General features: G+C 34.0%; 1 long non-coding RNA gene across 1 annotated transcript; it reads left to right on the forward strand.

Annotated features, from left to right (window-relative positions):
* Positions 1 to 4,556: 4,556 nt before the first annotated feature.
* Positions 4,557 to 8,484, forward strand: LOC127862360 (uncharacterized). The gene is made up of 2 exons (XR_008040559.1): positions 4,557 to 5,110; positions 6,047 to 8,484. It is a non-coding gene; the product is annotated as an uncharacterized LOC127862360 (long non-coding RNA).
* Positions 8,485 to 15,863: the final 7,379 nt, after the last annotated feature.

Genomic DNA, 15,863 nt, shown 5'->3' on the forward strand with positions numbered 1-15,863 from the left:
CACTTATCACCAAATATACAATTTGTTGTTACATTACATGTATATACATGCTACATTTATTACATTTCTCTTAGAGCGGGTTTTAGCACGTGAATTTTACTGCAATATTTTCGTTATTTATTCGGAACTATTTTCGAAACATTAAGCTCCGCCCATACATTATTGCAGAATAACCCACTCTTTATTTCCTTCTTTGTCTATAGAAAACAAGTCGCGTGACGTGTTAGAATAAATTATAATTGTATTGTTCTGTTAATTCGAGATGTTTTTTTCTCTCTATAATATCACTTATTCGACTTCAGTATCGTCTCAACCAAATGCTTATTCAATTAAATCGTCCCTATTTTAAGCTCCACACTTGATTTTAATTTCAAAATTGGAATCCATAATATTTTGACCTTTCGTGACCTTCATCTACAGCCAAAAATATATTGGAGAAATGCCTTGCAAATAGACCGGAATTATTACAATTCTACTACCCGATTGGCCATGTTTAAAAACTATATGCATGCAGCAATTCGTTTTGCAACTATGCGATCTGATTTTTTTATCGTGCAGCTTTTTCAAACAGATCCTACTAAAAAAATAATATTTGTTACATACAAGCAAAGTTTTCCACAGCGTATTCGTCTATATGGTACATGCTAAATTTAAACAAATGTAACACTATGTATGACAGGTCTGTCATAACAGTGCAAAATTATTTGCTTTCAAGTCGTTTGAGCAAATAAAAACCCATTACAATAAAGACTATATAGGTCGTGCAATTAAAGCTAATTATGAATTGTTGACTAACTAGTGATTTGTTAATTACACGTAGCAAATCGCGATAAATTACAATCAACTATACACATCCAACAACCTTATAGGATATAGCACTACTTCCAAATAGTTCATCACAATCTATTCGTATAATACATTCTATATGATTATAATAACAATAAGCATTAATACGGGTACTACATTGGCGTTTTATAATTATAGATGCTATCAAATTTACGGGCAAAAGCTTATTTGATGTATGTTTGTTAATATGACGTTGGCAATATATATCTGCGAATAATCGTAAAAGAAAAACATATAAGAGCTTTACATAACAAAATGTTATTGACCAAAAAATAAAAAATTGTTGTTTGATGATTTAAACAAATTTTTTTTTTGTAGTTAGGCGTTCGATATAACAACCGCTTGACTGTTTTCAAACACGATAATATGAATTTTTATTACGTTAACTTAAAAGAAAGTCAGAATTAAAAAAAGATCACTTAAAAATAAGAACAATCAGAAACTTGTAAGGCATTCATATTAAGAGATTGGGCATTACCAAATCGCTGCCCCACAAAATACCTTTTATCTATCTTAATATGTTTCCATTTACAGAGGTGGGATATAATATGGAATAAACACGAAATTAATACTATTTCAGACATAGTCCGTGCGGTGCGCAATTATGTGTTCTGTATATTCCCTCATTCACATTTCAGAAGCAAAAGGCGGAATCAGATATCATGAATATTTGTTTTCGTTTGATAGTGTAGTAAAACTTCCATATATGGTAGTGTAACGTTCCGATCATGAATGAGGTCAACTGGTTCGCTACTTGGTTTTCAAATGTCATTGGGGTCAAATATATACATACGTCGTAGATTACCACAACACCATTTTACACACCAAGTATTTGAACCATACCCCTACCAGAGAAGAGTATTTTACAATATATTTATCATTTGACCAATGTGGAAATAGATCTTATGCCATATACGCTATCGTGCAGTCTGGCAAGGCGCAAACATACAAACCATTTTCTTTGTAGGCAATATTTCAATAAAATATGTTGCACATTAAGTGTGTGATTTGTGGTAACTAAAAATCTTACATAATTTTACATTAATTGATTACATTATTTAAATCGGTTACTGTTTTTTGCTTTAATGTACGAAGTTCACGGTTTTGATAACTAAGCTTTTGATTTAAATCCTTTATATTTGTTGGCGTTGATTAAATTTAAAGTGCAATGAAGTGAAGTAGAACTCTTTAGTAAATACACTAGTCATCCTCGATCTGTAAATCAACTTACATGCTTCATTAGGTAAGGTCTGTTTAATAGTGTGTCTGTAGGTCAGTAGTGTGTCTGTAGGTCAGAAGCCGAGCAATGGCGAATGGTCATGATTGTGCAAAAAATGGTCGCAGCAGGGTTGAACGAAAGACACATGGCAGTTAAACAGGAGGTTGGTAGACGAACATTCGGTACCTACGTAAATCTTAAGGTCATATATATATATATATATATATAATAAAACGCTTCTATTAAATTTGCCGTAGCTTTCGACCTCTCGGTCTTCTTCAGCGGCGTTTATTTGTCAATATATATATATATATATATATATATATATATATATATATATATATATATATATATATATATATATATATATATATATATATATATATATATATATATATAAATAATATATATATTGCTTTTACTTACTAGCCTTATTTAAGGCAGGTTTGCACATAAGGCTGTCGTGAAGACGCAGCGAAACCTGTACATAAACTCTGACATTCATACACTAGCCTTATTTAATAATAATTTATAATGTGTGTTTGTCTAATAATATCAGCTTAATACAACTGACAGGCAATCGTGAGCTCATTATGCATTTAACGGTTAAAGGGGCCTTTTCACAGAATTGGCATGTTTTGAAGTTTGTCATAAAATGCTTTATATTGATAAATGTAAACATTAACTTTTAAAAGCTCCAGTAAAAAATCAAAAATAAAATTTAAAAAAGAAAAAAAGGTAGCTGGGCTCGAAGCAGTGACCCCCGGACGCATGAAGTAAAAACGCATTAGCCAACTGAGCTATCCTGCCAAGCATACATAAGAAGCGTATTTTATACCTTATATAAGCCATCTTCGTAGTTTCACAAATTTAAACGACAACAACAGAACTCTCCAAATTATTCAATCGTTTCGCGTTGCAACGCTTTATAATTTTTAGGTTTTTAAATCGTCAAAAGATGCATATAATGGCTATATTAGACCATGGCAAATGTTCAGTAGTACTGTTTCCTCACAAATATCATAACTAAACCGAAAATTTGCGAATCTGAAACAACTTTTTTCAATTTTGTCAATTTAACAAACCGTGAAAAGATCCCTTTAAATCGACTTGAGCCCCAATGACAGAATCGTTGAGCCGCGTTTATACATAATATGCCATATCATCAACTTATATCAGCTCGTAATTCACTCTGATTATAGCATAAAATAAGGACTACTATGTTTAGTTCTAGAGTGTAAGTTATAGATATATTTTTACTTAAACACAGCTTATTTTCAAATGATTTGAATATCTATGTATATTTAAATCGTAACAAATATACAACAGTCATTTGTATTTGATAAACAATTGCAGCATGTTTGCATGTCTTATATGTGGAAAATTCACGCGATTCGATTTGAGCACAATGTTGACGCTGAAAAAATTATGGAAAAAAAACTAGGCATAAAATTGCTTTCTGATATTGTAGGCTTTTAAAGGATGTAATGTAATATACCAGTCGTGATATTTTAATCAATATAAACTAATAATTGTAAAAAAATACGGTATTTTAGAACTTTTCTTTTTTCGTCATTCGTGGTTGACGGTCCCTTTAAGAGGGCTCACTTGGGGTATTCCGTTTGCCTGTGGCGGTACCTCACGTCTAGTAAAAAGCCCCATTTGTTTGGGTGTGGACAAAATACGTTTAAACTGAACTCGGTATCACTGGATTGCACAGGTACATCAACCCGGTACAGAACGTAAGACTTTATCTTTATATGCGTCAGGTGCATCTCGTTCATCAACATTGATACGTCGAGATCTTAAAAAAGAAAAGTTATACTGCAAAGTGGTGATTATAAATTAATGAGACATTAAGCATTGATGTTGCGACATAAATCTCCAATACAATGTTGTGCGACATTTAGAATGTCAAATGTCAGATATTTTGCGAGAATAAACGTAAATCTCGCGATATTTAAAGTCAAGTGCGATATTTAACGTTGATGCAAAATTAAACGTTGCTACACTATGCCAACACTCATAATATCTAATTATTTTTTTAATCAACAAATCATGTATAACGGCATGTTAAGTGTGGGTTAGCCCAGCAACACCCAGTTTTATGTTGGAAAAAACAACATCAACTCTAGAGAAGAAAGCATAATAATATTGTTTAACACTACTAATTTGTCGAGTACTTCCCATTTATATATCCTTCTTTTGAAGTACTAACGACAATCTTTGAGGTTTAAGTGAAGTTTCTTAGCTTAACTATACTGAACCTTTACACCACTTTTGCTACATACCAATCAAAACCGTTTTGTAAAACGTTATATGTCAACTCATGAAAATTCATAGCAAGTGTTCTTAGACATCTGGAGTGTAATCCTTAGATGGTGTACCATTCCTTTTTTTTGTTTGAGTATTTGCTTACATGGGCTACAAACAGACAAGGAAGATATCGATACACCATTTGAAATTCATATTTAAGCAAATACTTTCAGAAGTATTTGGTCTTTATACAAAGCATTGCATCAGCGACAAAGTCCAAAAATAATAATGTGGCGTTTGTTTGTTTTGGGGATACTGTTTGGGAGATCAGATGCTGAAGAGCCCTCTTGCCCAGTATGTTCCAGATATGACTACGAAGTACAACTGCTAGAGCGAGTGCTTAGCAATGAGATGGCACTGAAAAACACATTGGACAAAATAACTGAAACACACTCAAAAGTTGAAGACACTTTGAAAGCAATAAAGGCAGAGAATATCAAACTCAACGACGCTATGACTGAATTGGACATAAAGAAGAAAGACATTGATACTAAGCTTGCGAGTGCCATCAAGCCGGGATGACACAAGTCTTCGACACTGTTTCCGAAATGAAAACAACTGTGCAGGCTATTGTTCAGGAAACGGAATCAAAGATGCAGGTTCTTGAGGATAAAGTAAGCAGTTTCATCGAAATTGGTTTTAGGAATGTTTCCGAAACGTTTGAGGAAATGACAAAAACAGTCCAGTCACTTGTTGCACAGACAGCGACGGAAATAAATGTGACGAGAGGTAACGTTTTTACTTTCAACATCGCCGAAATGTTTGTTATTGCACGTAAATGTTCTTCAGTATTGTCACTAACCATATCTGCTTTCATGCTTAGAAAACTATGTATGATTTAAGCGTGTAATGATGTTGAGTGATTTATATTCGTATATGATACTCAAGAAGAATGTACAAATAATAAACATAAATACTTAATTCTACTGTTCATTACATTTTTCAAATGTATAAGAAAAGTCTTAAATAATTTTGAAATGCATTAGAAATAAATAAAGTGACTACGGAAAAGTAGCCTTGCGGTGTTTTTTTCTCTAAATTTCACTTCCGGAACACTGTTCCCAGACGGTTCCAGCTTTTGGCGAATAAGATTTTCTTAGAAGTTGTATAACAAATCGTATTGGCTCTAATTTTCGAAAGAAGGCATATTCATATTTAAATTGATTCTAGACTTGCACAATCTGTTAAACACAAAAGGAAATAAAAACGCCACGGAAGTTGTCCGTTTCATAATGGGACCCGATTGGAATTTCATTTAACTTAAACTAGCAATTACGCATACTTTACCATACTGTTTGTGTGTAGGTATAATGATAATGAAAGCAAGGTAGTTGATGGATTAATTGGTTGTTGCAGTTTTCGATTGTCATAATCGTGTGTAACAAATTTGATATTATATGAATATGCGTCCATAATTATGGGCGAAAACTAATGGAATTAGTTATTATAATGCATGTAAACTTGTTTTCCATGCCATGAATGACGCACAAATACGGAAGTATAATCATGTTTAAATTAATATAAATGGCATTGATATATTGAGCGAAATCATGCATGTACTATTAATCGAAATCGAATTGAATCGAGCTATTGCTTTGATTTTTCGGATTCGTTAGAGAGTAATAGATTCATAACTGATGCAATAATTCCTGTTTATGTTTGCAGAGAAAAGTGTCGCGGCACTGGTAATGTTTAGCGCTCAATTATTTCATTACGACAGTCAATATACATTAACTGTCAGCCATGACATTGTGTTTCAATACATTCTGGTCAACGAAGGAAGATCTTATAACTCTGCAAATGGACGCTTCACGGCGTCCGTAGCTGGGGTGTACATGTTCACCGTGCAGTACTGTCCATACACGAACAAGAAGATTTACCTTGATATCGTTCATGCAGGAAGATCGTTACAGTGCTCAACAAACTGGGAGAGAGATGATATCGTCTGTGCCAGTATGCAGGCCTTTGCAAAGGTTGCCGTGGGAGATACAATCTCTGTGCGGAGTAGACATTCTGGTATCCTCTACCATAACAGCAATTCTTGGAACAGCTTTTCTGGTTTACTGATTCGTGTGTAATGTTCTGTTTGCAAGTTTGTGTGCGACTAAATAATAATGCGAAGAAAATAAGAAATATTCTCATATTGGTGCATGTATTAAGTTGCATGCACACATATTGTGCTTGATTATGCATGTAAATGCTTGTGGTATTATGCTAAAACATTCCAGTTCTTATTGGGTATTCATATCTTATTTACCATATTAATTATCTCGGATGTTTGCGGTTTATGAAGAGTATACATCTTACAATATGTTGTTAACCACTGCAAATGCATTAACACAAATCTTGAATGTTTAAAATGACATAGGGACAACTAATTGGCGTCGCACTGAAGTGCGGCGACTAGTATGTAATACGTTTTTTTTTCGCTTATGGGAGGAGAAGTTATTTTAAGGATCAATGTATATATTTTTGTTGTCAGAATATCTTGCATAGTGGTGATTTTTGTGTGTAAATTAGTGTAAATAAGTACTGCATTTGTGCCTATCACATTTACTACAACATTTATTGCCAATAATGCAAAGCTCATTCTTTTAATTAATAACTGATCACAGGGACTGGGCAATAATGAAAGATCACAGGAACAGGGCAAATACGCGAACCGGTGAAACTTTCTGGTTTTGTATAAAAACAAAACTTCTTTGTTCCACTATACTAGCAACCACCTAGTAACTAATAAAGGCGCTTTAGAGCGCGAAGCGCGACACGTATTATTAATTGTAAAAATAATGAGTCTTGATAAAGGAAGCAGCCGCTTATCAATGAGGAGAACCATCACAGCACCCCAGTCTCATTACTATCAAGTCCTCCTACAGGTTTTTTTTAAGAACCACACATAGAAGGCCGCAGGCCTGACCCGTATCTTGCCAGTGGTATGGACCCTTTGGTATGGACCTTTAACCCCGCTCACTATCCAGCGTTTAAACTTCCAGGTTTACATTTAAACCGACTATTAATAGCTTATTAATATCTTAGTTAGAAGGTGATTTTTCATGCGGTTCCGTAGTGTAGTGGTTACACGCTCGCGTGTAAGGGAGAGGGTGGGGGGTCGTAAACACATTAAAACTATGAGTACTTAACCCCTATCGTAAATGAGCAACGTAAGAATAAGTTCAGAATCATCTCCCCTTGAATTTGAGAAAATTATGAAATTACATTTAAAAGATGAAGCAGATTTTTTAAAACCTACACAGTTCTGTTCCATTTATGAAAACTGCACACGGATGCCAGTAAAAAAGGAAAACAAAGTAAATAAAATGAACTATGAAATACTTGGGGGTTACAACACAAAATCATAGATAATGGTTATTTGGGGGTTATAACACAACATCATAGATAATGGTTATTTGGGGGTTATAACACAAAATCATAGATAATGGTTATACCAGTATCTTTTTCTATTTTGTTTAAAATAATCGGCAAATATATTAATATTTACAGTAGAAAAAAATCGTTACATGTAACTTCATTGAGTGCCTTTTACACTGAAATTCCCGACGCCCTTTGATGCTTTGCATCAATACTTATCTTGTATTACATTGTAATAAAACATTTATTATTATCTCTCATTACTTGACTTAATAATTCATTTATTCATAGATCTGACCTTGGTTAGCACATAGTGAAATTTATCTTTCATGTAGTTTGATTCCAGGACACTACCAGGATGCGGGAAAATCACTTGTGGTGGAAATCTCGTTAGGGAAGATATTTGCAAAAATACCACCATAGACATGTACGCTCATTGATATATTTCATATTGTATATTGTACTATAACGTTGTTAAATTCGAATTGTAGTTTTCAATTGTTTCCGAATACGTTCGTATTGGATTTGACTGGTTTTGAGGTGCAATTATTATTGATTGGCAAAAGGCAATAATTTTTCCGTGAATCTATAATAAGGCTCGTGGCACATTGATAGAGGTTAATAATAGTTGATTAGTGTTCATTGAACGTGTAATTTTGTTCAATGATCACTCCTTTAAATTTTTGATTAACCGAAATAAAAGTACGGACAAATATAATATAACTGTACATGCACAGCTGTAGCTTTACTTCATACAATTGTTTGAGATTGTCTCCCTGTGGTTGTCACCAGCAATACGAGTAGTAAATGGCAAGAAATACTTAAGGGTACTGTTGAGAACATAATCGAAAAATATGTATTTTTCAACGTTTCATGTGGAACTTGAATAGTATTGACAACTAGTGCACATTTAAGATTTCCACTTAACACCTACGAGTTTCCAAAATGTTTTTACAACGGTCCGTAAGTAAGTTAAGTATAACGACAGTTTGATATTTTGTTCTCTCCTCGTATTTTCCTATCATTATGGTATTCTGCATCCGAAATCAACCCTCAATTTTTTTGTCTCATGTTTTCTGAACCTTTTAATTACCCATTTTACTCTTTTAAACATGAACATTGCTCAATTCATAGTTTTTGATATGTATTTATGCATTAATGCAAAACATATGCATTTATGAAAGTAAATAAGTTGCAACAAGTGAGATAAGAATAAGCATATTGGAAACGCAACCTCGCCTCGGAAAGCTAGCAATAGCAATCTCTAGTTGTAAGAACATAAAAACAGCAGAAGGAAACAACAAACTGAGCGTTTTATAATTTATCCTTGATTGAAAAATAGAAACACATTTTAAATTAATTGCATAATTTTAAAGTTCTTGCTGCACTCGCAAGAGCTCCTTCGTTTGTCACAAATGAATATGCTATACCGAAGCAGCTGTTGAGATTTGTATAATTTCAATACATTTATCACTTTATTTTATAAACAACTGTACTAAATGACTTACAAGTATCAATGCCATGTAGAACATCATGTCAATGATATAAACCGGACCCAACATAGCTAACATTGTTCACCAAAGCAATGATATTTAGAATAACCCAGTTTTCGTGTAAATACTTCGATTGTGCACACTCATGGTTAAATATGTGGAAATGATGGAACGCTCACGCTCAACACAAAATTGAACAAGCAATATGTTTACAAGACACCTATACGTATAATGCTTTTGATGGGGAAACAACGGAAACCTTTTTCATTTTATGTATTTATTTACAACACTTAGCTGTATGGAATAGTATAAAATAATTATAATTAAAATAAAAAAGCGTTGAATAAAAAATAACCTTACGCGGGAATCGCACACGGGACATGCAATTAGAGTGAACGATCTACCACCACGTAGGCGAAGTTAAAGACTGAAATCTTGTATTCAAATAACCGAGTTTTCGTAGTTGCATTCACATACCGGAAAACGTTTGGCGTTTGACGTCATTTGCGCAATTAGGCGATACTAGACGAAGTTTAATACGCTTATGATACCTTAAATAATTGAAATTTATAATAGTAAATGGCCAAATGTCTATTTGATAAGCTGATCCGAACTGCTGGTCTCCGGTCTAGCACGAGACCCCGGGTTCCAAGCCTAGTCAGCCAGAACTTTTACCCAAACAGGACGTATGGTTCCACTTTGAACACCGTCTGATGCCCCCAGTGGTACCAGATTATAAACCAGCCGCATTTTTCCATGCCCAGTCACTCTGAGCTCGTTACAAACAGGATGCATTTATCTACTAAACCCAACCATATTATCTATTCAATTATCGAAAAAGAGTGCATTCTGATTTCGATGAAGCGACTGTTCAAGGGAGGAAAACACCTTGAAAATAAATACTGATTAGTTGTCTTTTTTCAATAAGATGACTATTGTGTATCCTCAACTTTTATCATACTTTGAATAAATAGTTCAAACTCATTATCATAAATATTTTGAATAAAACCATCTACTTTTATTATTTTGTACAAAATACTTTGTCACTTGGCAATTAAAATGAAAGTCTATATATGACAATATCAATTCGTTCTAAAATAACACGAATCTGTGGCATTTCAATTGAAGTTTTTCCGTCTTGCATTAGAATAGGTCAACCTACATTCAAGAAGTGTTTTATTGTCCCTTGACACTTTTTCTAATGGTAATTTATAAGTGCTGAGAGCTTTACATAACTTTGGGTCGAGAAATATGAAAACAATCAAATGTAGATATCAACACTAGTGTATAGGCAAATGTATATACTAATACCCATATATTATATCGCATAATTTTCTTTAATAATACACCAGTGGTAATATTTAGTTTATGAAATATGAAAATAATAAACACGAGGCAGTAGTAAGACCATGAAAATAACTTTGTGATGAGTATGTATTTGAACGATTAACCATTTATAAGTTCTTCCCTATTTTTATCCGAACTTTTTACGTCCGGATACTATTCGGTGAGTTATGGAACATAATAACTACCTGGTATATAACACACAAATACAAAACGCGTTCGTTGCAAATAATTAAAACAATATAAATAAAAAACGGAATATGCTGCCAATCCATTTCCAAACAAACCAGTACAATATAATATCAGCATTGAACGTTGTTTAGTAATCGCAGCGGACATACTGCAGCGTAAGTTTGCTTTATGGTTAAGTGGTGCGAATGGTCAATTCCGGTGAACCAAAACGTTAAACCTCCTGAATCAGTCTTATACATAAATAGTATGAAAATATTATCATTGTGGATGGGGCCGTTTGAATACTTTGCTATACAAAATAAAATTGATTTATTATATGTTTAAAAATATGATACTATTTCATTTTAAGAGATTATCATAAAAATCAAAACATTTAGGTCAACGTAAGCCATTGACTACGGAGCGTCATGCTGGTGGAGCAAGCTTCGAAAATTTAAGTCTCTTTCTTGATATAAATCCTCCACAAAAATACGCTTTGAAGCGTTTTGTTTCACTAGCAATTATTAATGAGTTTGAAACGATTGGGGCCAAATATATTGAGATACCTCACTAAATAACTTCGTTGACAGAGGACAACATTTACTCACCGGAAGTCAGTCGTTTCTGCCCAGAGCCAGTCCATCTTGATGCACTGATCCCTATAATGGTGAGGTTGAACTTCCTAATCTCTGCAGCAACTTGTGCTGTCTTCTCGGTCTCGTACATGGTTCGGACATTCCGTGTGCCGATGGTGGTTGTGGTCCTGGTGGAGATGATGGTCTTCGGCCTGATTGCTTCCAGTTGACACTGGCTTTCACCGTCCGACGTCATACGTCCTCCAGCTAAAGGTCAACCTTCTCCAAGGTCCGTGATGTCTGTTGTTAGCCTGTTTGGCGTTTCTGTAGCAATTAGGTTTCAACGTGGTAGGGTAGCTAGCCCCACGCCCGACCCTCCTCCTTTTTTCAGCGCGGGCTTGGGACCATCCTTGGCGGAGTTGTACTGGTCACAATTTGTGTCAAAATCTTGTTTATAAAAGCTTTAAATGAGTAGTTCACAAAGTGAATTGTTAGCTTTCCCAGTAACACAATTTTAGCTTTGTCGACTTTTGCATAATGCTCTGGTTGAGGTAAATTTTCTACCGCTCCATATTACTGTTTATATAAGAGGTATTCTATTGAAATGTGCACATGTTTGGGGTCATTGTGTAAAGTGACTGACCCATTTCTATAAATCTGATGTGAAATTTAACAGAATTATGCCCCGTTTTGTCCTTAGGAAATTGGTTAAGATAAACATGCAACATTTGCATATTAGTGTTTCTACTACCAATATTCTATTGAAACTTCACACATGTCTTCAGGGTCATTATGTGTGGTCACTGACCAAGTTTTATAACTCTAACCTCCAATTTTGCAGAATTATGACCCTTTTGGTACTTATGCAATTCAGATTAATGTTTACATGCAACAACTCCATATCTAAGTAGATATTTAGATATCTACTGTAGCAGGTGTTTTTTTATCTGGTTTTTTGGAAAGGGCCTGGCCTTTTTTGAGGGGAAAAAATCGCGCAAAACGCCGGATTTTGGGGGAAAATAAGAAAAGTCTTAAATAATCAATTTAACAAATGTTAATGTTTTTAAAACAAAATCAAGGCAACAGATCATTTAATTATGCAATATTTTTTATATTTTCTACACTGGATCAGGTTAACTTATATAATAATTTTTTTTTATAAGTCTTCATTGTTTTCGGGAAAATCTCAGTAAGAGGGGGAAAACGTCTAGGGGAAAGGACCGATATTCGGTGAGTCTCAAAGAAGGAAAAAATAACCTCTGACTGCAGATATAGAAATAAAAATGAACATACATTTTTAGGACCTTTATGACGTTTTTTGTCTAACATGATAAACTGCATCTAGCTTTTTAAGCTAGATTATACCCTCTTTTGTACAAGTAAAAGTCAGGTTAATATTCACTTTTGAGATGAAACTACTTGTTATTATGCTTGAAAAAATGTGTTAATGTTTGTGTGTAAAAACTCATGACCTCTTTATCTACTAAAGATATTTAATTAAATATCAGTATATGTCTTAGTGGTCACAGATCAGGTGCCAACACTCTGACCTTCAATAAAGTAGACTAATAGCAGACTAATGCCCATTTTGTACTTATAAAAGTTAGTTAAACGTAGTTTTTTTTCTAATAAATAAATTAGTTTGCATTCACAAACCTTTATGAAACTTTGCATACAGCAAGCATGCATGGAGACCCTGCATTTGGTGCCAGTTGGGTCGAAGTTGCTATAAATCTATTATTAATTTCTTTTTAATAACTTAATTACTATGGAAATATTTGTGTGCATATGTAGCGTACATACTTATCAAGTGTGGGATTGCAATTAGAACTAGTCGGGTCAAGATCACTGTAACTTTAAATAGGCAAACGAAAATCCTTTAAATACTTCAGTTACGATTAATCTGTTTTTGCAGTAAGTTTGTGTGAAGGTAGTTTACACGAAGGCACAGCAGGATATTGCATTTCGGGCTAGTTGGATGAAAGTTACTGTTCCTTAAATGGAAAAAAGGTGTTTTCACTAAATTACTTTTGCTTTGGGGTATTGTGCTGGACTTTGTCACACGTATTATACCAGGTGACTAACTAACTAGGCAAACGAAAATCCTTTAAATACTTCAGTTACGATTAATCTGTTTTTGCAGTAAGTTTGTGTGAAGGTAGTTTACACGAAGGCACAGCAGGATATTGCATTTCGGGCTAGTTGGATGAAAGTTACTGTTCCTTAAATGGAAAAAAGGTGTTTTCACTAAATTACTTTTGCTTTGGGGTATTGTGCTGGACTTTGTCACACGTATTATACCAGGTGACTAACTGAAACCATACATGGCACTTTCAAAGCAGAACTTTTAATTTAAACTATAAGTTTGCAAATACATGTCCTGTTTTGATGATATTTTTATATGTTTTATTTCATTAAGTTATTTCATATTTATTAAATGCATTTGAATGATGCATGTGGTAATTTTGATTCATATTGCTGTTTCAGACTGTGTACCAATGTCAATCTAATTTCTGAATCAGCCAACAAGATGTCGGTGGATATGCAACAGTTGTCAAGCAATCTTCAAACTATTCTTGATGAACTTAATAAGTTTAAGACTTTACAAGAGCTCAGCATTAAGTCCGTTGAGGTATCATATAGTGAAAAGCTGCAAGAAATACGAAACCAGCGAAAGAAATTCAATACTGCTTTGAATGCATTAGAAAATACAACCTTGAAATAACTCAATGAACTTAGAACCACAATACAAGCTGCTCTCAAGAAAGATGTTGACAACTTCAGTAGACTGAAGGATGAACTGAAACAACTCAGTGAAGCTGTACAGGGCATTTGTGATAAGAGCCAGAAAGAACTTGAGTTTCTAGCCAGCAAAAAACATCTAGACAAAATACAAGAGTCTGAGTAATATCTGTATGAAAACCCTGTGAAGATGCAGGGTTCAATTATATTTAAAGCACAAATTGATATTGAGCAGTACCTGTCTAAACATGAAAGTCTAGGGTGGATTGTAGAGAGTATGCAGTCTCTCACACTCAAGATGAATCCAGACCAGATCTTGACTGTGAAGAGCAAATCTGAGTACAGTGTGAGATTATCAAGTGACACATATCAGACTAACCAGATTAATGGCATTTGCTGCCTGCCTAGTGGCCAGGTCATTGTTACAGATTCTAATAGTAGCAAAGTGAAGCTGTTGGACCAACATTTTTATGTTTCCAGTCATTGTGATGTGTCTGATCGTCCATGGTGCATTTCCCAAATCACTTTCAGTGAGATAGCTGTGACTTGTAGTAATGATGTGCAGTTTATCTCTGTGAGCAATGGGCAACTGCTGAATGGGAAAAGGTTTCAGTTATATCATGGAATTACTTGTATCAGAGAGCGTTGTATGTTGCCTCATCAACTACTCTGTACCATAAACACCCTGACTTGATCACTTGTGAAAAAGCTGTAAGAGGATGCAGGTGGCTCTTATACAGGTAAATAGATTTTTTTTTAAATCAAAGATAATCTATATTTTGGATAATCTATTGATATATTTAAACACTACTGAACATCATTGTAATTCTTATCAAGTAGAAAAGTGTAAGAAAAGAACAATATAGTGTATGCATATATTATAATCCTGATCTACTTATATATAATATGTTTCATGTTTTGCAGTGCATTACTGTGCAATGAGTCCTGCTGGGGACAGGATCTATATCACCAACCACTCACAAAACAAGCTCATCACTTTTGCTACAGATGGTACCCTGATATCCATCTTTACTGACCCTGAATTTCAACTCCCAAGGGGTGTTCATGTAACACCTTCAGGACAAGTGCTGGTGTGTGGATACAGCTCTTATAGTGTCATACAGGTGGATCATGAGGGAAGAAAGAGATTGGTTACTCTGGTATCAAAAACAGATGGAGTGAGTAGTCAGATATCTGTCTGCTACAACACCAAAACTCATCAGAGCCTTGTGGGACAATATTATAACAATAAAATAAATGTGTTTGAATTGCAAAAGCTCTTCCAGTAAAATACAAATTTATATTGACATGTTTATGAAAGGTATTTCCTTTTTTTGAGTGGCATTTTTTTTCATGAATGTTAATATCTATGTTAGAAAAACATGTAAAAACAGTTTGTTGTTAAACTGTGCAAATGAGTTGTTTCCATTTTCTACAGATTGTACAAATCAAACATGTATGGTAAATGTCTACAAGGTTGATGCTGATCAGTTCTTAAGTCTTGCTTCATATTAAGCCAATAATAAAAGCCTACCTCACCGATGTCATTGTTCCTTCTCAAAAGATGTTTTGGTGTAAAATTAAATCTTATTATTCCCAGGATTAATAAAATTTAACATGAAGTTATGTTTGCAAAAAAAATTAGCCGACCCATTAACATCAATGTTAGGTATGCAATGGCAATCTTTTAAGCGTGCCTTAGTTGTTATGTTACAAAACAATAGTTTTTTACCAAACCAATGATAGCATTAATATACTGTAATGAATGTACCGGTGTTATGTATTATG

Source organism: Dreissena polymorpha, chromosome 16 (assembly GCF_020536995.1).
Source record: "Dreissena polymorpha isolate Duluth1 chromosome 16, UMN_Dpol_1.0, whole genome shotgun sequence".
NCBI classification, from domain to species: Eukaryota; Metazoa; Mollusca; class Bivalvia; order Myida; family Dreissenidae; genus Dreissena; species Dreissena polymorpha.